Raw genomic sequence first — 24172 nt, 5'->3', positions numbered from 1 at the left:
ACACCAACAGCAAGACAGAAGAAAGAGAAATTAAGGAGGCAATCCCATTTACAATTGCACCCAAAACAATAAGATACCTAGGAATAAACCTAACCAAAGTGTCACAGAATCTATACTCAGAAAGCTATAAAGTACTCATGAAAGAAATTGAGGAAGACACAAAGAAATGGAAAAATGTTCCATGCTCCTGGATTGGAAGAATAAATATTGTGAAAATGTCTATGCTACCTAAAGCAATCTACACATTTAATGCAATTCCTATCAAAGTACCATCCATCTTTTTCAAAGAAATGGAACAAATAATTCTAAAATTTATATGGAACCAGAAAAGACATCAAATAGCCAAAGGGATATTGAAAAAGAAAGCCAACGTTTGGTGGCATCACAATTCTGGACTTCAAGCTCTATTACAAAGCTGTCGTCATCAAGACAGCATGGTACTGGCACAAAAACAGAACCATAGATCAATGGAACAGAATAGAGAGCCCAGATATAGACCCTCAACTCTACAGTCAACTAATCTTCAACAAAGCAGGAAAGAATGTCCAATGGAAAAAAGACAGCCTCTTCAATAAATGGTGCTGGGAAAATTGGACAGCCACATGCAGAAAAATGAAATTGGACCATTTCCTTACACCACACACAAAAATAGACTCAAAATGGATGAAGGACCTCAATGTGCGAAAGGAATCCATCAAAATCCTTGAGGAGAACACAGGCAGCAACCTCTTTGACCTCAGCCGCAGCAACATCTTCCTAGGAACAACGCCAAAGGCAAGGGAAGCAAGGGCAAAAATGAACTATTGGGATTTCATCAAGATCAAAAGCTTTTATACAGCAAAGGAAACAGTTAACAAAATCAAAAGACAACTGACAGAATGGGAGAAGATATTTGCAAACGACATATCAAATAAAGGACTAGTGTCCAGAATCTATAAAGAACTTAGCAAACTCAACACCCAAAGAACAAATAATCCAATCAAGAAATGGGCAGAGGACATGAACAGACATTTCTGCAAAGAAGACATCCAGATGCCCAACAGACACATGAAAAAGAGCTCCATATCACTCGGCATCAGGAAAATACAAATCAAAACCACAATGAGATATCACCTCACACCAGTCAGAATGGCTAAAATCAACAAGTCAGGAAATGACAGATGCTGGCGAGGATGCGGAGAATAGGGAACCCTCCTTCACTGTTGGTGGGAATGCAAGCTGGTGTAGCCGCTCTGGAAAACAGCATGGAGGTTCCTCAAAATGTTGAAAATAGAACTGCCCTATGACCCAGCAATTGCACTACTGGATATTTACCCTAAAGATACAAACGTAGTGATCCAAAGGGGCATGTGCACCCGAATGTTTATAGCAGCAATGTCCACAATAGCCAAACTATGGAAAGAACCTAGATGTCCATCAACAGATGAATGGATCCAGAAGATGTGGTATATATACACAATGGAATACTATGCAGCCATCAAAAGAAATGAAATCTTGCCATTTGCGACAACATGGATGGAACTAGAGCGTATCATGCTTAGCGAAATAAGTCAAGCAGAGAAAGACAACTATCATATGATCTCCCTGATATGAGGAAGTGGTGATGCAACATGGGGGCTTAAGTGGGTAGGAGAAGAATAAATGAATCAAGATGGGATTGGGAGGGAGACAAACCATAAGTGACTCTTAATCTCACAAAACAAACTTAGGGTTGCTGGGGTGAGGGGGTTTGGGACAAGGGGGTGGGATTATGGACATTGGGGAGGGTATGTGCTTTGGTGAGTGCTGTGAAGTGTGTAAACCTGGTCATTCACAGACCTGTACCCCTGGGGATAAAAACATATGTTTATAAAAAATAAAAAATTAAAAAAATAAAATAAAAATGATTAGAATCCTTAAAAAAAGTTTATTAAACCTGATAGTAAATATATTTTATTATGTATGACTGTACCAATAATTGATGTTATCACTTTTTAAAAATCTGAAATAAAATGTAAAACAATTACTTATACTTAAAAGACCATTGAATTTCATTTTCTGGTGAAAAAGCTTATTGTCATTCACCCACGAAATTACAAATGCCAGGTGGGTAAAGTCAATGTCCATACTAGATCCTGACAACACCTAAAAAACAAGATATTAATATGTAATTTATGTCATACACCTGTAGCCAAAATAAAAAAATACATTAATAATATCTCTTCTAGGCTTAGAATTGGAACATGGTTACCCAATTTATTAAATATTTCTCAATGGGAAATGCTTAGAATGACTTAATGCATGGTAAATTTTTTTGTTTCTAATTAGAGTTTAAAATTTCATAAGATTAATATCAATTAAGATCAACATAAAACAGCATACTATATTTCACATATTAAGAATATATTATTTAATTATCAGAATTTAATATAATGTCAAACTCATGCTAAAAAGATGGAAGTTTTGGATACTACAACTTTCATTTGTGAATTTAAAAAATATAACTTTTGAGTAATGAAATAAATTGCATGCATGAACTAACTCTAAAACTCTGCAGTTCTGCTATTACCAATCATTTGCCTTTCTTCCTTTACTAGCACTCCAGTTATGAAATAATAATGCTGTTTTAAAGAAAAAATATAAACTTTGTTATATTTGGTTATTTGGTCTACCCATTTTTTCTTTTCATATGCTAAGTTTTAGAAGCACCTATGTATTTGGAAAATTTCATTGACTATTATATACCAAACATTGCACTAAAATATGGTAAACAGTTGAGCCAGAATATGGGAAATCATTTTTGGTTACAAATCAGATAATGGGAATTCCAATCCTTAAACTTGATAACATAGTATTACTTTTCATTATACTGTTATTGGAAAATAGTTATTAAGTACCTCCATGTGTTAAACCTGTTCTTTTCACTCAATGCATTATGCATGTTGAATCATTTATATCCTCATAACTACTTTGCAAGTAATGTATGACCTCTATTTTAAAATGAGAAACTTGAGCTTTCCTGAACTTCTTTTTTCAACTTATAAAATGAGAATAATGATTTCTATTAGTAGCTATTACTGGGGTTGTTGTGGGAATCACATTCACTCATGGGCAAAAGTGACCCACACAAACCTCAGGTGATATTTTTATAATGAGTGACATCAAAATAGTCCCTTTGAGCACAATAAATCTTTTAAAATTTGATTCTTAATTCTTTCGGGGAACTAGAAAGCATGCCTCACATATATCTCAGAACCTCTGATACATCAACTTGTCCTTCAGTGGCCAAGGGACTGTTTTAGTTAAATGCCTCGTGCCTCTCTGCCCAGCAAGGTGCTCTGAGAGTTCTGACAGTGTGCTCTACTAACTCTTGTTGGGAAGAACTAATGTGACCAAGCTTTCACAGGGCCAACTGAGTTCAACCCCAGGGAGAACCCTGGACTCAGAAACAGGTTTTTTAATTTCCTTTTGAGACTGGAATTTGAGAAGGGAAAATGAACTAAGGTTAGTTCAGAGTAACAATTACTTTCAGAAAAATGATATATTCCATTGTTAAGTAATTTCTGTTCCTTGGGAGGAAAGGGACAGTAAATAAAAGCAACTAGATCTCAAGAAGAGGAATGAACTAACTAGGCAAATCATTGGTCTCGATAATTTCCAAAGACTCGACAGAGATCTGTAGGCATTCTGATTGGCTGGAAAGAGAAAATCTATGGAGAAAAATATAGTGCAGGAAATGAGGGCTGAACTTTCCAGAGCAAGGGATCAGCAGAAAAATTACTGTAATTTTCCCAGTGACATCATGCCTGTCTTTCCTGCTTTGTCTTCTGATACATTTAGGACAGATTCATTGCAATTTTGACAATAACTCTCCACCTGGCAGTTATTTAGCAGACTGATTCTTGGGTTCTCAGTTACATGATTGAGGTAAGTGAAATGGGAACTGATTAAATTCTCAATTTATCTCCCTCTCTAAATAAATTAAGTAACACAGTGGTTGGTTCAAACCTAGGTGTTTACTCGTTACCTCTTCAATAATTGGTGTAATGCCATCAGACTGATTAATCCACACTTTTTGTCTGTTCCTTTATCATAGAGGTCATATGCTCTTGCATTTCTGTATTTTTTTCTATAAAAATAGCAGGATCCTTATCAAAGGAAAAGGGAGAACATAGGAAAAAATTATATCTTCAAAAGAGGAACTTTAATTGTATCTTTTATCATTTCCAGAATTCTGACATATTTTTGAACACGGTTGTGAAAATCTTGAGCAAATTCAGGAAAGTCTTTGAATTTAACTTCATCATAACTTCAGTATTCCATGTATTTCATGCCAGTATCAGTGAACTAAACATACTGAAAGTCAATTGTGCATATCAGTAATCAATCCGAGGTTTTTGGACAGCATCCTCAAGAAGTGGCAAGGGGAGACTCGGGAGTTTTGTCCCAATGCCAAGGTTGTGTTGGGCGACTGTAAATCGGACTTGTGCAGGGACATGGCTACACTAAGGGAGCTAAGCAGAGGTGTATCCCTGTTATACAAGACCAGGGCACTGTGCTGACAAGCAGGTAGGGTTTGTATCTTACGTGAAATACACCTCCTGGTCCCCTGAGCTCAGCATCAAGGATGTCTTCCATGTGGCCACAGTGGCCTCCCTTGGCCGTGATCATAGACAGATGCAGATGTGTGACTCACACTGTGGACTGACGAGATTTGCTCAGATGGCAGGCTGGCCAGAAGAGGATCCTGGACCAAGAGCCAAGAATCAAAAGGATGGAGCCAAGGGCTGCAACCTTATCTGTTCTCATTTATTCTAACTTCCAGGTAACATGCACTAAATTAAAAAGCAAATTAAGAAGACCCTCCCCCTCTAACCGCAGTCCTAGTTCCCTCAATTTCTTCCCCCAACTGTCCCCAAATAAAGCCCATATCCATGGGGGGAATTTTATGATTTTTGAGATTTAAAATATTTAACATCCACCATGAATTTCATAGTTTTATGCATGAAAAATATATACATTTCTTTGAAATTACTTTTAATATAAATCAATCAGAGCATCAATATATCCTTTAAAAGTTTTCAAAATTTTAATGATATTACTATTATTTTCCTTCACAAGATAGCATGAATATTGTTTCAGAGGGTTGAAGTAATTGTAACTGAACTAGAAAACTGTGTTGTGAGGTTTGCCATTTTCACATAAGAAGTTACACATAAACACGAAACACTGCATTTTTGCAAAATTATAATGACTCTTTTATGTTAATTTTCATGAAAATCAAGGCAATAAATATACTGAAAAAATATTGACTTTCTATCTAGTGTTCAAATTTATCAAATGAAATCATTTTATGTGCAAATATAAATATATATACATATATATTTAAATAATTCATGTGCATATGAAGAAATAATGTCAAATTGTTCATTTTATAAATTAAATATTTGGTAAAACATTGAGTCACTGAACTAACAAAAGAAATGCCTGCTTCCCATTTCTAGCCACCATCTTTTTCACATCATCTGTAGTTAAATAATTTCAGTGGCTCAAGTATAGTTCAAACACCTAGTATTAAGATACCAGTTGTAGTCCAATCAGCTTACACAAAGAAATAAAAACAAGTAAGAAACAAGAAACTGATTTTTTTTAATTTTTTATTTTTTATAAACATATATTTTTATCCCCAGGGGTACAGGTCTGTGAATGACCAGGTTTACACACTTCACAGCACTCACCAAAGCACATACCCTCCCCAATGTCCATAATCCCACCCCCTTGTCCCAAACCCCCTCACCCCAGCAACCCTAAGTTTGTTTTGTGAGATTAAGAGTCACTTATGGTTTGTCTCCCTCCCAATCCCATCTTGATTCATTTATTCTTCTCCTACCCACTTAAGCCCCCATGTTGCATCACCACTTCCTCATATCAGGGAGATCATATGATAGTTGTCTTTCTCTGCTTGACTTATTTCGCTAAGCATGATACGCTCTAGTTCCATCCATGTTGTCGCAAATGGCAAGATTTCATTTCTTTTGATGGCTGCATAGTATTCCATTGTGTATATATACCACATCTTCTGGATCCATTCATCTGTTGATGGACATCTAGGTTCTTTCCATAGTTTGGCTATTGTGGACATTGCTGCTATAAACATTCGGGTGCACATGCCCCTTTGGATCACTACGTTTGTATCTTTAGGGTAAATATCCAGTAGTGCAATTGCTGGGTCATAGGGCAGTTCTATTTTCAACATTTTGAGGAACCTCCATGCTGTTTTCCAGAGCGGCTACACCAGCTTGCATTCCCACCAACAGTGAAGGAGGGTTCCCTATTCTCCGCATCCTCGCCAGCATCTGTCATTTCCTGACTTGTTGATTTTAGCCATTCTGACTGGTGTGAGGTGATATCTCATTGTGGTTTTGATTTGTATTTTCCTGATGCCGAGTGATATGGAGCTCTTTTTCATGTGTCTGTTGGGCATCTGGATGTCTTCTTTGCAGAAATGTCTGTTCATGTCCTCTGCCCATTTCTTGATTGGATTATTTGTTCTTTGGGTGTTGAGTTTGCTAAGTTCTTTATAGATTCTGGACACTAGTCCTTTATTTGATATGTCGTTTGCAAATATCTTCTCCCATTCTGTCAGTTGTCTTTTGATTTTGTTAACTGTTTCCTTTGCTGTGCAAAAGCTTTTGATCTTGATGAAATCCCAATAGTTCATTTTTGCCCTTGCTTCCCTTGCCTTTGGCGTTGTTCCTAGGAAGATGTTGCTGCGGCTGAGGTCGAAGAGGTTGTTGCCTGTGTTCTCCTCAAGGATTTTGATGGATTCCTTTCGCACATTGAGGTCCTTCATCCATTTTGAGTCTATTTTTGTGTGTGGTGTAAGGAAATGGTCCAATTTCATTTTTCTGCATGTGGCTGTCCAATTTTCCCAGCACCATTTATTGAAGAGGCTGTCTTTTTTCCATTGGACATTCTTTCCTGCTTTGTTGAAGATTAGTTGACTGTAGAGTTGAGGGTCTATATCTGGGCTCTCTATTCTGTTCCATTGATCTATGGTTCTGTTTTTGTGCCAGTACCATGCTGTCTTGATGATGACAGCTTTGTAATAGAGCTTGAAGTCCAGAATTGTGATGCCACCAAACGTTGGCTTTCTTTTTCAATATCCCTTTGGCTATTTGAGGTCTTTTCTGGTTCCATATAAATTTTAGAATTATTTGTTCCATTTCTTTGAAAAAGATGGATGGTACTTTGATAGGAATTGCATTAAATGTGTAGATTGCTTTAGGTAGCATAGACATTTTCACAATATTTATTCTTCCAATCCAGGAGCATGGAACATTTTTCCATTTCTTTGTGTCTTCCTCAATTTCTTTCATGAGTACTTTATAGCTTTCTGAGTATAGATTCTGTGACACTTTGGTTAGGTTTATTCCTAGGTATCTTATTGTTTTGGGTGCAATTGTAAATGGGATTGCCTCCTTAATTTCTCTTTCTTCTGTCTTGCTGTTGGTGTAGAGAAATGCAACTGATTTCTGTGCATTGATTTTATATCCTGACACTTTACTGAATTCCTGTATAAGTTCTAGCAGTTTTGGAGTGGAGTCTTTTGGGTTTTCCACATATAGTATCATATCATCTGCAAAGAGTGATAATTTGACTTCTTCTTTGCCGATTTGGATGCCTTTAATTTCCTTTTGTTGTCTGATTGCTGAGGCTAGGACCTCTAGTACTATGTTGAATAGCAGTCGTGATAATGGACATCCCTGCCGTGTTCCTGACCTTAGGGGAAAAGCTTTCGGTTTTTCTCCATTGAGAATGATATTTACAGTGGGTTTTTCATAGATGGCTTTGATGATATTGAGGTATGTGCCCTCTATCCCTACACTTTGAAGAGTTTTGATCAGGAAGGGATGCTGTACTTTGTCAAATGCTTTTTCAGCATCTATTGAGAGTATCATATGGTTCTTGTTCTTTCTTTCATTGATGTGTTGTATCACATTGACTGATTTGCGGATGTCGACCCAACCTTGCAGCCCTGGAATAAATCCCACTTGGTCATGGTGAATAATCCTTTTAATGTACTGTTGAATCCTATTGGCTAGTATTTTGTTGAGTATTTTCGCATCTGTGTTCATCAAGGATATTGGTCTATAGCTCTCTTTTTTGATGGGATCCTTGTCTGGTTTGGGGATCAAGGTGATGCTGGCCTCATAAAATGAGTTTGGAAGTTTTCCTTCCATTTCTATTTTTTGGAACAGTTTCAGGAGAATAGGAATTAGTTCTTCTTTAAATGTTTGGTAGAATTCCCCCGGGAAGCCGTCTGGCCCTGGGCTTTTGTTTGTTCGGAGATTTTTAATGACTGTTTCAATCTCCTTACTGGTTATGGGTCTGTTCAGGCTTTCTATTTCTTCCTGGTTCAGTTTTGGTAGTTTATATGTTTCTAGGAATCCATCCATTTCTTCCAGATTGTCAAATTTATTGGTGTAGAGTTGCTTATAGTATGTTCTTATAATAGTTTGTATTTCTTTGGTGTTAGATGTGATCTCTCCTCTTTCATTCATGATTTTATTTATTTGGGTCCTTTCTCTTTTCTTTTTGATAAGTCGGGCCAGGGGTTTATCAATTTTATTAATTCTTTCAAAGAACCAGCTCCTAGTTTCGTTGATTTGCTCCATTGTCTTTTTGGTTTCTATTTCATTGATTTCTGCTCTGATCTTTATGATTTCTCTTCTCCTGCTAGGCTTAGGGTTACTTTCTTTTCCTTTCTCCAGCTCCTTTAGGTGTAGGGTTAGGTTGTGTACCTGAGACCTTTCTTGTTTCTTGAGAAAGGCTTGACCGCTATATATTTTCCTCTCAGGACTGCCTTTGTTGTGTCCCACCGATTTTGAACCGTAGTATTTACATTATCATTTGTTTCCATGATTTTTTTCAATTCTTCTTTAATTTCCCGGTTGACCCATTCATTCTTTAGAAGGATGCTGTTTAGTCTCCATGTATTTCGGTACTTTTCAAACTTCCTTTTGTGGTTCAGTTCTAGCTTTAGAGCATTGCGGTCTGAAAATATGCAGGGAATGATCCCAATCTTTTGATACCGGTTGAGTCCTGATTTAGGACCAAGGATGTGATCTATTCTGGAGAATGTTCCATGTGCACTAGAGAAGAATGTGTATTCTGTTGCTTTGGTATGAAATGTTCTGAATATATCTGTGATGTCCATCTGGTCCAGTGTGTCGTTTAAGGCCTTTATTTCCTTGCTGATCTTTTGCTTGTATGATCTGTCCATTTCAGTGAGGGGAGTGTTAAAGTCCCCTACTATTATTGTATTATTGTTGATTTGTTTCTTTGATTTTGTTATTAATTGGTTTATATAGTTGGCTGCTCCCACGTTGGGGGCATAGATATTTAAAATTGTTAAATCTTCTTGTTGGACAGACCCTTTGAGTATGATATAGTGTCCTTCCTCATCTCTTATTATAGTCTTTGGCTTAAAATCTAATTGATCTGATATAAGGATTGCCACTCCTGCTTTCTTCTGATGTCCATTAGCATGGTAAATTCTTTTCCACCCCCTCACTTTAAATCTGGAGGTGTCTTCGGGTTTAAAATGAGTTTCTTGGAGGCAACATATGGATCGGTTTTGTTTTTTTATCCATTCTGATACCCTGTGTCTTTTGACAGGGGCATTTAGCCCATTCACATTCAGGGTAACTATTGAGAGATATGAATTTAGTGCCATTGTATTGCCTGTAAGGTGACTGTTACTGTATATGGTCTCTGATCCTTTCTGATCTACCACTTGTAGGCTCTCTCTTTGCTTAGAGGACCCCTTTCAATATTTCCTGTAGAGCTGATTTGGTGTTTGCAAATTCTTTCAGTTTTTGTTTGTCATGGAAGCTTTTAATCTCTCCTTCTATTTTAAATGATAGCCTAGCTGGATATAGTATTCTTGGCTGCATGTTTTTCTCGTTTAGTGCTCTGAAAATATCATGCCAGCTCTTTCTGGCCTGCCAGGTCTCTGTGGATAAGTCAGCTGCCAATCTAATATTTTTACCATTATATGTTACAGACTTCTTTTCCCAGGCTGCTTTCAGGATTTTCTCTTAGTCACTGAGACTTGTAAATTTTACTGTGCCGGGGTGTGGGCCTATTCTTATTGATTTTGAGGGTCGTTCTCTGAACCTCCTGCATTTTGATGCTCGTTCCCTTTGCCATATTGGGGAAATTCTCCCCAATAATTCTCTCCAGTATACCTTCTGCTCCCCTCTCTCTTTCTTCTTCTTCTGGAATCCCAATTATTCTAATGTTGTTTCGTCTTATGGTGTCACTTATCTCTCGAATTCTCCCCTCCTGGTCCAGTAGCTGTTTGTCCCTCTTTTGCTCAGCCTATGTCATTTGGTCTTCTATATCACTAATTCTTTCTTCTGCCTCATTTAATCTAGCAGTGAGAGCCTCCATTTTTGATTGCACCTCATTAATAGCTTTTTTTGATTTCAACTTGGTTAGATTTTAGTTCTTTTATTTCTCCAGAAAGGGCTTTTATATCTCTCGAGAGGGTTTCTCTAATATCTTCCATGGCTTTTTCGATCTTGGCTAGAACCTTGAGAATTGTCATTCTGAACTCTAGATCTGACATATTACCAATGTCTGTATTGATTAGGTCCCTAGCCTTCGGTACTGCCTCTTGTTCTTTTTTTTGTGTTGAATTTTTCCTTCTTGTCATTTTGTCCAGATAAAAGCATATGAAGGAGCAAGTAAAATACTAAAAGGGTGGCAACAACCCCAGGAAAATATGCTTAACCAAATTAGAAAAGATCCCAAATCGTGAGGGGGTAGAAAGGGGATAAATAGAGGTTCAAAAATGAAGAACGAAAAAAAAAGAAAAAAGAAAAAAAAGAAAAGAATTAAAAAAAAAGAAAACAAATACGAAAAATATAAAAAAGAAAAAATATATATATTAGATTAACTGGTTAAAAAACGTTAAAAAAGAAAAAGGTAAAAGTTAAAAAAAAATTTTACCAGAAGGTGAGGAAAAAAAACAAAAAATGAAAAAGAAAAAAATTAAATTAACTGCAAGACTAAAAATAAATCACTGGGAAAAAGCCATGAGTTCCGTGCTTTGTTTTATCCTCCTCTGGAATTCTGCTGCTCTCCTTGGTATTGAAACTGCACTCCTTGGTAGGTGAACTTGGTCTTGGCTGGATTTCTTGTTGATCTCTGTGGGAGGGGCCTGTTGTAGTGATTCTCAAATGTCTTTGCCCCAGGCAGAATTGCACTGTCCTTAGCAGGGGCTGGGGTGAGTAATCCGCTTGGGTTTGCTTTTAGGAGCTTTTGTTCCCTGAGCGCTTTCCGTAGAGTTCCAGAGGACGGGTATACAAATGGCGGCTTCCTGGTCTCCGGCCTGAAGGACCTGAGAGCCCAGGGCCCCACTCCTCAGTGCGCCCTCAGAGAACAGCACCAGTTACTCCCATCTGCCTGACCTCCGGCCGCGCTCTGATCTCACCGAGCCTGCGACCAGTTCAAGGTAACACCGAGCTGTGAGCTTACTGTCGGCTCTGTCTCTGTAGCCGGCTTTCCCGTTCCAGTACCGGCAAGCTCTGCGACACTCAGACACCCCCGATCCTTCTGTGACCCTGCGGGACCTGAGGCCACGCTGACCCTGGGTGGGCTTCGCTCCGGTTTAGCCTCTGTAGTGATGTCCCTCAGCGGAACAGACTTTTAAAAGTCCTGATTTTGTGCTCCGTTGCTCCGCCGCTTGCTGGGAGCCGGCCCCTCCCCCTGGGGTCTATCTTCCTATCGCTTTGGATTCACTCCTCTGCCGGTCCTACCTTTCAGAAAGTGGTTGTTTTTCTGTTTCCAGAATTGCTGTTCTTCTTCTCTTCGATCTGCCGATGGATTTTCAGGTGTTTGCAATCTTTAGATAAGCAATCTAGCTGATCTCCGGCTAGCTGAAGTAGTCTCAGCCTGCTACTTCTCCACCATCTTGACCAGAATCCAGGATTCTAATCATTTTTAAATAGAATTTCGGTTCAGAAATAATCCCTATTCATACAGAGAATGAAGAAAATTCATGCTTTGTCTCTGTCTACTTCCCTTTGTCCTTCCCATCTATGGACTCAAGGCATGAAAAATATACCCATCTTCTTCTGGAGCTTATTAATTCTAAATTTAGGATAATCTCAATAATCAATGACATAAAATTTTGAAGTAATGTTAAAATTGCAGGAAAAGAACAAAATTCATTAGGGCATTTGAGGACTAAAACCAGTAATTTAGCTTCATGTGCTATGCAACTCCTGAAACTTTCAATAACATGTTCAATTCAAAATCGTCTTTGAACTTGTAATATATGCTGGCACTCCATTAGATAACAGCAGTGGTTACCAGCCAATGGTGATTTTGCCCCATTCAAGGACACTTAACAAGCTTTGATGGCCTTTTTCGTTGTCATATATGGAGAGTGCTTCTGACCTCAAATGAGTAGAGGTAAAGGATGATGTTAAACATCTTACAATGCACGAGGTAGTCCTGTCCCCCAAACAATCTTCAGGCACAAAATGTCACTACTACCAACACTAGAAAACCATGGGCTCCAGCAATATAAAGATGAAGTAAACACAGGTATGTATTTACCTAGATGGATACAATTGTATCTATCATATGCTAAGTTTTATGGTTATCACTTTGTACAAAGGTAATTATCTAAGAAAAGGCTGTGCTCACATTCATGTCTTTACATAGGTATCAGTAGCCTCCACATGTTAGCAAAAGGCAAGTCTTTGCATCTATTTACCCAATACCTTCCTACCAGGAGGTATATTTCAAGTGAGTGCAAGTCATATAAGAGTTTGTCCACATAAAGACCCTAGCAAACAGACTCAGTAACAATCTTCATCCCATTCTCTAAGCTTCACAAAGAACTAGCTTTCTGTCCTTGCTGTGCTCCCATTTGCACATTTCACAGAATGCTTTTTCTGAAACATGCAACAGTATTCTTCCAGAAATGTAGACAAGCTTTCTTGTTAGCTTTGGTTACAGGTATGATCACGATCTTAAGTTTCAGGTACACTTCTAATGGTTGCTTTAGATTCTTTTATCTACTCTATATGAGGTGGAGGTCCTGAAAAAAAAACATTTATTTTTTAAAGATTTTATTTATTTATTTGACAGACAGAGATCACAAGTAGGCAGAGAAAGCAGGCATAGAAAGAGGAGGAAGCAGGCTCCCTGCTGAACAGAGAGCCCTATGCGGGGCTGGACCCCAGGGCCCTGGGATCATGATCTGAGCCGAAGGCAGAAGCTTTGACCCACTGAGCCACCCAGGCGCCCCTGGAAAAAATATTTCTAACCAATGTACAAACCTTGTCATTTAACAATGAAAAAAAAATCATTAAATGTTTATAATGCTAGTTAATGAACTCTTTGATATTTAACAGAAGAAAAGATAATTGAAGTCAGTGGAGTAGCTTCATGCAGATGTGGATGTCGATCAGAATCTTTCAAATACTAATTTACCTCTGGAGTAAATTACTAATTCACCCCTGGGAGTGAGTGTGTATTTCTAATCAGTTAAATACTATGCATATATTGAGATATTTTAAAATAAATAACAGGAAATCTTATATTTACTTACACTTCACAATTTCTCATTTTACTAATATAAAAATGGATGTACAGGGAGCTTAAATACATGCCCATTTTTATCAAAGTAATATATTAATGATCAAAATATGACAAAGGCTTGTTTAACTTGAATGTTATCCCTCTAATACAATATACAATTCCTTTTATAAAAGCTTTTATAAGAGCTGTGGACAGATAGATAATAACAATGAGGTTTAATAAGTGCAACCCAGTGTTTTTACCCAGGATATAATTGAACCAGTTAAAATTGCTATGTAATTGAGTTACAGGAGGAGAGGGTAGAGCTGAAGGCAGACAGAAAGTGAGGATGGAAAAAGCAGATTCACTGAAGGCAACACCAGATATAACTGAGTTTTCTCTCTGTAAAGAAAGAAGATGAAGTAGTGCAAACTTAATTTGCTGCACTAAAGAAGCTGGCCAGTGTACTATAGCCAAAGGAAAACACTGAAGGGTTTTAAATGAGAGATTTACATTTTCAGTAGATCTCTCTGGAAAATGCATGGATAGCTGATTTGAAAGAGACAAGGCTGGAGTCCAAGCAGTCAATCTAAGGTTGTTTAAACCTTCAGAGAGAAACACAGTGTCTAAACCACGAGAGATATGGGCAGGTAAGGGTTATGGGAAGATGGACTTAAGACATGCATACACTCCAATGTTTATAGCAGTGATGTCCACAATAGCCAAATGTGGAAAGAGCCCAGATGTCCATCTACAGATGAATGGATAAAGAAGTTGTCAGTTGTCTCTCTCTCTCTCTCTCTCTCACACACATACACACACACACACACACACACACACACACTGGAATATTACTTAACCATCAAAAAGAATGAAATGTTGCCATTTGCAACAATGTGGAAGGAACTAGAGGGTATGCTAAGTGAAATAAGAGAAAAAGAAATACCGTATCATTTCACTCATATGTGAAATTTTAAAAGCAGATGAACATAGGGGGAGGGAAGGAACATAAAAATAAGATGAAAACAGAGAGGGAGGCAAACCATAAGAAACTCTTGCAGAAAGAGCTTATGGAAAGTAGGAAAAAAAACCTGAGGGTTGTTGGAAGGAAGGTGGGTGGGAGGATGGGGAAATGGGGTGATGGGTATTGAGGAGGGTGTGTGTTGTAATGAGGACTGGTATTCTATGCAACTGATGATTCACTAAATTCTATCCCTGAAACTAATTATATAGTATTTGTTACCTAAATTGAATTTAAATAAAAATTTAAAAAGGGAATCTCCATGCTGTTAATCTCACAAAACAAACTGAGGGTTGCTGGGGTAAGGGGGTTTGGGAGAGGGGGTGGGATTATGGACATTGGGGAGGGTATGTGCTTTGGTGAGTGCTGTGAAGTGTGTAAACCTGGTGATTCACAGACCTGTACCCCTGGGGATAAAAATATATGTTTATAAAAAATAAAAAATTATGATAAAAAAAGAAAAAAAAATTAAAAGGGAATACATGGAATATTAAAACCTTTGGACTTTGTGAATGATTACATGGATTTAATGGGTGGGATAAAGCTTGAGAGTGATGCCTCATGAGTTACTTTTACGCTTCTACTTTAGGTAAATGGTTGCACAAGAAGGAGCAAGGGTTGGGATAATACAATAAGCTCTGTTATGGACATACGGCATTGAGTTGCTTATGGGCAGTCAGTGAAAGGAATATGTTCATATTAGTTTCTTTGGGGAGGTGTAAACATTTGTATGGAGCTCAAAATACTTATTCCTGTTTTCCAAACAGTGTTATGTAATGCCACATGAAAAAGCAGCATGATCTCTAGGTTCATGTTCTCTGTCCTTACCTAGGATTAACCAGTGACATGGTATGAGCCAATTTTTTCTCTTCTTAGAATAAAACTGTCAGTGACTATGAGCAGGTTTTCACATGCATAATTAATCTCATTATTAAAATAATGGTTTCCCAAGTGGATTTTATCTTCAGTTCTGCAGCTTGAAGGGTATCCTAATGAGCTATTAATTATTCAGTGTAAAGTTGAAAATTCAGGCCAACCAGCTTTGGCTATTCTATGCACATACACAGTGAGGTGGGGCAGAATTATGCTTTATATGTATATGCTTTATATGTATATGCTTTATATGTATGTATATGCTTTATATGCTTTATATTTAGATATAGATGCTGATATACTCAAGTAGTTAGATTGGAGTTCTATGACTGAAAATTACAATTCTCAACATTGTTTTCCATATAATATATATGATCACTATTGCAATCATTTTGGGCAACACTCAGTCTTTGGGACGTGAGAATAATAGAAAAACAGCTTAATATTTACGACCTAGTCTATTAAATGTTTTGCATTTAGTGATCTACACTGTCTTTTAATCCTTATAACAACTCCATGAAGCAAATATTGGTATTATACCATTTTGGGAGGATGATAATTTGAGGCATACAGAAAGATGAAGTAAACTATCTAACTTCACATTAACAGCTAGTGGAAAACTGGATTCAGACTTAAGAATTCTGGCCCTGGAGTCTATGACTTTAATCAAAAAGATACTGAAAGCTAATGTAATTGTAAATATTGTTTGATCTCCTCTAAGTAAGAAAAGCTTAAATAAATAAGATGTAAATATTAGTATTTTACTGTGTTTCTACTTTTTATTTTAGTCTACTATGGATAGTCATATTGTATATCATGACACTGTTGTTGGAAATATGGAAAAGATTATTGCAGCATGGAGCATTTTGTAAATGACTAAAGCAAAACAACAACAAAATAGCTTATAATAAAGTGCTATATCTGCAGTCAGCATGCCAACAATACTTGGAGAATAAATGGAAGGGATGACAATTGGTCCATCTGAATTATCTACATAAAAACTGAATAAACAGGGCTTTTGGGTGAAATTATTTAGTATTATATATTAAGCATGGAAAAATGTTTGCTATGAACAAATTAATTGTTTTTTTTAATTTTTTATTTTTTATAAACATATATTTTTACCCCCAGGGGTACAGGTCTGTGAATCGCCAGGTTTATACACTTCACAGCACTCACCAAAGCACATACCCTCCCCAATGTCCATCATTGGGTTTTAGTATTATTACTTCTTAGCAATTTTTCTGATATTAAACCAGAGTTCCATTCTCCTAGTTGTTCATTTTAATTTATTTATGTTCATTTTGAAAAAGATATTTTGAAAAATATATTCCAAATTGGAACAGTTTAAGTATGGGTGATTTTATTTTCTTCATCATTATTAGCATTTTAATGAATATCTTCACATTTTATATTTTTTCTTTAAAAACTATAGTATTTTACAACAGTGTAGTAAAACTGTAGTTTAAAGGCTACAGTTTTTCATGTAAAAACTGTAGTATTTTACATTTGTGATGAGTACCAGACGTATGGAAGTGTTGAATTACTCTATGATACACCTAAAACCAATATTATATTGTATGTTAACGAACTGAAATTTAAATAAAAACTAAAAAAAAAAACTATGCTAATATTTTATGGTAAGAATTAAGAACCATTTGGTATCAAAGTTATTGATACCAAAACACTTCTGGTGGAAAAATCACTTAGTAGCTAAGAAGTTTGGGCTAGGATTCTAAATTTTCAGAACCAAATGCTAGTGTGTCTTAGGTTGAGACAAGTTTATAAAACCTTTCTTTAATGTATCAATTTATTCTAAACCATTTCTGATAAAGCTCTTCCTTCCAACCACTCTTTTTTTCTTTTTTTTTAAGATTTTATTTACTTATTTGACAGACAGAGATCCAAGCAATCAGAGAGGCAGGCAGAGAGAGAGGAGGATGCAGGCTCCCTGCTGAGCAGAGAGGTGGGGGCTCTATTCTAGGATGCTGGGATCATGACCTGAGCCAAAAGCAGAGGCTTTAACCCACTGAACCACCTAGGCGCCCCGCCTCCAACCACTTTTGATCTGATTCACCGATCAAATTGGTGATACTGTAATTGGTATCAATTGTTATTCCAAGTCAAGGTTATAAGTCTATATGATACTAAAAGATGTAAGATCACTTTTTCTTTTTGGTTGTTGGAAATGCCTCCTAATAATAATAATTGTCAAAACATTAATCATATAAATCATGAGACAGCGTAAGAAATTTATGCATTCTTTGGTCCCTTAGATTTTTTCAGTAATGGTCAATTGCCTGGGTTCGTTATTAGTGCCTAGGTAGGCAAATTAAAAAAAAAAGGTTATTTCTATAGGTTAGAAGTTAAATTTTAAATGATTTGCTAATAATTACATTTATTTGATATGATATAACCAACATCTTGATGTTAAAATGATAAATTTTCTATCTTAGAATAACTGTTAAATTTTAGGACACAGTAATATTATTGCATATTTCAAATATAACAACATTACATATGCAAAAGAATAGGAAATATGCCCCTTTTAAATAAATGTTTTATTTTATTGAATGTTTATAGCAGCAGTGTTATTTTCACTTTTTAAATATGTACCGTGTCCTATTAAATGCACAAATGCTGAATTCAGCTTGATTAATGTTATATATTTTATGTCCTTATAGCCCTGGAAATGTAATTTTTATTTTTATTTTTATTTTTAAGATTTTATTTATTTGACAGAGTGATTGAGAGCACAAGTAGGGGAGCAGCAGGTAGAGGCAGAGGGAGAAGCAGACTCCTTGCTGAGTAGGGAACCCAATGTGGGGCTCGATCCCAGGACCCTGAGATCATGACCTGAGCTGAAGGCAGACACTTAACTGACTGAGCCACCCAGGCACCCCTGGAAATATAAATTTTAAATAATAGAAACTATTTTAGTCATAATTTCCTTTCCAAAAATAGATCTCATGAGAATTATGTTATAAGTACAAATGTTTGACTTATTTAGTAAAAGGAATATTATTTAAAGAAACTTAATTTGGTTAGTTTCTAGTAATGCCACATGATTCAGAGATTATTCCAGCTTCAGATTCATAACTCTAGGATTCCTTCTGGGTTTAAATGCTTTGAGGTAAATTCTGATTTTACCTGATTAGCTTCCAAGAGGGAATGCTAAGTAAAAAGTAATAGCTGATATTTACTGGGCATCTTCTAACTGCACTAAGGACTGATTATCTTATTTCATTTTGTAACACTGCAAAGTAGTAAGATAACATTTTTGCTTCTTAACATATTAGAAAACTGAAGGAATGTGTTATGGCCATTCCAAAATCATAACAGAAATTATTTTGAGCTAGAAAATTGGAGAATTTATTACACAGAAACAAGAGCAATAATCCTTCTGGACCTCAGAATGGACCTGGACAGCATCTGGATCTCTTTTTTTTTTTTTTTTAAGATTTTATTTATTGGGGCGCCTGGGTGGCTCAGTGGGTTAAAGCCTCTGCTTTCGGCTCAGGTCATGATCCCAGGGTCCTGGGATCGAGCCCCACATCGGGCTCTCTGCTCAGCGGGGAGCCTGCTTCCCCCTTTCTCTCTGCCTGCCTCTCTGCCTACTTGTGATCTCTGTCTGTCAAATAAATAAATAAAATCTTAAAAAAAAAAAAAGCTTTAAAAAAAAAAGATTTTATTTATTTATTTGACAAATCACAAGTAGATGGAGAGGCAGGCAGAGAGAGAGAGGGAAGCAGGTTCCCTGCTGAGCAGAGAGCCCAATGCGGGACTTGATCCCAGGACCCTGAGATCATGACCTGAGCCGAAGGCAGTGGCTTAACCCACTGAGCCACCCAGGCACCCCAGCATCTGGATCTTAACTTCAACTCTTTGTGTGTACATGAACGGGGTTCATTTACAATGCTGACCTATGATTTAAAAATCCATAGAAATCTATGGATTTCTAACCTAAAAATCCAGGACAGCTTAGGAATTCAACTTGGTTGAAGCAATTGTAGTCAGATACCAGTTTCAGGAAATACATACCTGACTGGTTGGTCCTTCTTGTGGAAGTGGTTCTTTCCAGGTAGCCATATTAGTGACAAAGATAATCTAAAGGTTGCCTTTCACACTAAGCCTCAGGGAAGCTTAATTTTCTAATCATGTATAACCAGATGTCCTCTTTCCTTTCCAGTTCTGACTGGAGACAAAGACCTTATCCTTCTTACTACACATTATAAACTCAGAAGCCTATATAAGGTGACTTTTTAAAACTAATTTGTTGAGTTATTTTATAGCGTAATTATCAGCTATAAGATTGATTTGTGTTGTGTGTACACACTTTCTATTTAGAAGAAAATATTGTACAAAATTCCTTTCCTCTTTGAATTTACTAGAGGAATATGTAAACAAATCTGACATCAACCAGGATATTTTATTAAAAATTAGATAATTCCTGGGGACCTGGATGGCTCAGTTGGTTAAGCAACTGCTTTCAGCTCAGGTCATGATCCTGGAGTCCCGGGATTGAGTCCCACATCGGAATCCCTGCTCAGCAGGGAGTCTGCTTCTCTCACTGACCTCTCTCCTTGCATGTTCTCTCTCTCATTCTCTCTCTCTGTCAAATAAATAAATAAAATCTTTAAAAAGAATGAAAATTAGATAATTCCTTAAAATAAAACAACCTAATACCTTTATTGTGTCCTTCTAGAAGGACAATGCAATCCAAATGCAATCCAATGCAATCCAAATTGCATTGTATGCTATTTGTCTTTCCCTACAACAGTCTGGAGACAGTGGTAGTAACACTTTTAAATATTATTCAGAGAACTGTAATCATCTACATAAACAATGTCTAGCATCCCGTCCCACATTCCATTTTTTCCTTTACATTTATGTTTTTTTTTTTATTTTGGTAAAAAAACATATAACAGGAAATGTACCCTTATAATAAAAATTTAAGTGGAAAGTATGGTATTGTTAACTATATGTGTTTGTTGTATAGGAGATATTTAGAACTTAATTCATTTTGCCTGATTAAAACTCTGTGTTCATTGGACTGCAACTCTTGATTTCTAACTCCCTCCAGCTTCCGGTATGCCATTGTACTTTCTATTCTATGTTTTTTGATTATGTTAGATCTCATCTATAAGTGGAATCATGCAGTATAGGTCCTTGTGTCTGATTTCACTTAACATGTAGTGCTTAAGGTTGTCATGTATGATAGTATTTCCTTCTCTTTAAAGGCTGAATAATATTCCTTTATATATACATTCCATATTTCCCTTTATATCAACCATTCATGGACATTTAGGTTGTTCCTAATTATTGGCTATTGTGAGAAATGCTTCAATGAACATGAGAGTGCTACTATCTCTTTGAGATACTCTTTTCAATTATTTTTATATAAATTCACACACCTGGACTTGCTGGATCATATAGTAGTCTTATTTTAGTTATGTGGAACCTAATACTATTTTCCACAGCAGCTAAATCACTAACACTCCCTAAGGGTTCTTGTTTTTCCACATACTTGCCAAAACTTGTTATCTTACAAATAACTCAAATCCTTTGACAGTCACAATTGCTCTTGGCTCTGCACTGAGAGAACCTCAGTCCTCTTATTAATGATGCAACCAAATGATATATATGGACATCCCTAGAATTCTACTTCAGTGCTGTGGCTGGCAGTTGTGCTCATTAGGTAGTGTCCACACAATATTGGTCATTTAATATATAAATATATCTTGTTAAGTATTAAATATACTTAAATATATTACAATAATATTTATTATATTATCTCTGTGTACGAGAGTGCTTCAAATCTTTACCCAGGCATTTTTATTTTTATTATTTTTATTTTTTAAAGATTTTTATTTATTTATTTGACAGATAGAAATTACAAGTAAGTGGAGAGTCAGGCAGAGAGAGAAGAGGAATCAGGCTCCCCTTGGAGCAGAGAGCCCGATGTAGGGCTTGATCCCAGGACCCTGAGATCATGACCTGAGCCCAAGGCAGAGGCTTTAAACCACTGAGCCACCTAGGCGCCCCTACCCAGGCATATTTAATCTCACGTTAGATATCTAACAAGCTGTGTTCTGGTACTGTTCCATCTGTACTGTTCTGTCTGCTTCTGTGGCTGGGATAAAACCAGTGCAACTTAACCCCTCATTCATTTAAAGACGTTCTTCTTTATTACTCTTAGTTGAATTAATAAAAAAGAAATTGAAAGAAATTAAAAATGCAAAAATTTATGGCTGCATGGCAGCCCAGAGCTACTTATTATCAATTTTAATTTATTGGACGTAATATTACTTATATTTCAATTATACCTGAGGTTACTACTCTTTTATATCAGTGTCCAAAAATTAGCACTGCATCACTAAGGAATTATAAAACTATGTTCTACATCCTTAGTTAGAGAAAGAAGAGAAATATTCAATGCACTTTACAGGTTTTTATTAAAAAAGTATAAATTAATAAAAATTTAGGTTTAAATGAACTGCAAATGAATAGCTGATTGATGTTACAAGAATGGTGGTTCAAAGACTATGGCTTTTCCTTAAACTAAGTATAATACAGCACTTATTTTATTTTTGAAAGATAGTTTTTCTCATAGCAAGTAAGAAGTTTAAACCCAACTTTTTTGGGGGATTAGATACCTTACAGTCACCATCAAGAGAGAGCATAATAATGGACTGCATCAACATATGGTAAACCAAACAACGTAAACTCTTAAATCTCAATGAGTTATTATTTAATCATGTGTACCTATCTGTAGTTATGCATTGTTTTGACATAAACAGTGGACTAAATATTTCAGTGTTCCCCTAACTGGTATGTTGGGAAATAATAGAACATAAATACAGACAAAACAAACACACAGACAAACCAACACATCTCACATCCACACACATACTGACGTGTTATAATAAAATAGTATTCTGTATTTTAATATATCAAGTAAATACTGACACAAAGAATTGAAGAAGTAACTTTACAGAGGGATTTCTCAGATGCTTCAATTTAATGTAGTGCTATGGCACTGTGCACTGAGAATCTCCAAGAACTAAGCACTCTGTGTTATCTTCACAAGCATAGAGATTCAGAGAAAGAATTTCAGGTAACTCCTATAAACATCTCTCAGAACAGGACTACCAATTTAGAAATCAAATACATTTAAGATGTATGGATAAGATACAGAGCATGACTAGAACTCAGTAAGAGTCTAAATTGAGGCAATGAAACTCTATGATTATTTGTCATGTTTTTTAGCCAATTAAAATCTGAAAAGAGAATCTGATCTGGAGAACAGAACTTCTGGAGAACAGAACTTGAGTGTGCTAGTAAAGCGAACAGGTATTTTTCCCCTTCTTCCTATTTTCTAGCTCAGTGTCTTATTCTGATATCATCTTTCTAATGTATTTAAGTCTCAAGAATAAACATATTTTAGAAATAACTTTCTTTGATTAACAAGTCAAGGCACTATTTGAATATCTATATACAGATATATCTCTCTATTTTACAAATCTTATCTCTCTATTTTACAAATCCAATTAAATGGGTCACTTTTATATTAGTAAGCCAAGTACTCACAAATCTGTATCATTTTCCAATTATTTACAGTTACCTTTAAAATATCACTGAATAGGGTGCCTGGGTGGCTCAGTCCTTAAGCATCTGCCATCAGCTCAAGTTGTGGCCCTGGGTTCGAGTCCCCCATGAGGCTCCCTGCTTGGTGGGATGCCTGCTTCTCCATTTCCCACTGCCCCTTCTGATGTTCCCTTTCTCACTGTGTCTCTCTTTATTGTATAAATACGTAAAATCTTAAAAAAAATAGAATATCACTGGATGTACATTGTAAGAAATTTAATAAATAAAGTAAAATAAAATAAAGTAAACCAGAGTTCTTTTTAAAGGTTGTGAATATTGTTCAACAAATTAGAAATAACTGTCCAGCAAAATATCACAGACATTATTCATGGATGTATAAATACTTTAATGATGAAATGTTGACCATTGTATACTTTGCCCAGTCCTGTTCCTTTGGTCTTGAAGGGATAGGATTTGTAACCAAGTGAAGAACCAGTACTATATATAACCAACAAAAGGAGCAGCGATGGAACATAATGTAATATGGAAGTTGTACTAAAAAAGAAAATAATAAATTTGTGGTTAACCTTTTAAAATATTTTATATTTAGATACTTGAGTGTCATCCTTGTGCAGGGACCATGCCAATCTCTGTATTGTTCCAATTTTAGTATATGTGTTGCCGAAGCAAGCACACATGCTTAGACACTTGAAAACCCAGATTATAAGCTAAAATTTAAGAGTAAGGAAAGTTAGTGGTCTGGTAATATTTTCCCTTCCGGAAAAGAAATATAAATTATGTAAATAATCTTATCTTATCCATGCTAGTGAATGATATTTTAGTAATGATCTATATAATCCTCAAAAAATAATAAAACTATAAACTCTTAATAAGAAGGAAAAATAGATAGGGAGATAAATTATTTTAAAATCCCAAGTAGCCACAGATAGATTTACTTAGAAGAAAATGTAATGGTCATAATGTTTACTGTTTATATTATGTTAATATTTTGCTTTATCTTTGCTTTATCTTTTATTAATTCTGATACAAATGTCAGGGCAGAAGATACCCAGTTTTTATGGGACTCAGCATTCCTTATCACTTCTGTCC

At 36.1% G+C, this 24172-nt stretch overlaps 1 non-coding gene across 1 annotated transcript; it reads right to left on the bottom strand.

Annotated features, from left to right (window-relative positions):
• Positions 1-23653: 23653 nt before the first annotated feature.
• LOC123394600 lies at positions 23654-23756 on the bottom strand. The gene has a single exon (XR_006609360.1). It is a non-coding gene; the product is annotated as a U6 spliceosomal RNA (small nuclear RNA).
• Between the last annotated feature and the right edge of the window lie 416 nt (positions 23757-24172).

This window comes from Mustela putorius, unplaced genomic scaffold (assembly GCF_011764305.1).
Source record: "Mustela putorius furo isolate JIRA1106 unplaced genomic scaffold, ASM1176430v1.1 tig00003834_pilon_pilon_pilon, whole genome shotgun sequence".
Taxonomy (NCBI): domain Eukaryota; kingdom Metazoa; phylum Chordata; class Mammalia; order Carnivora; family Mustelidae; genus Mustela; species Mustela putorius.
This window is presented reverse-complemented; position numbering and strand designations above follow the sequence as displayed.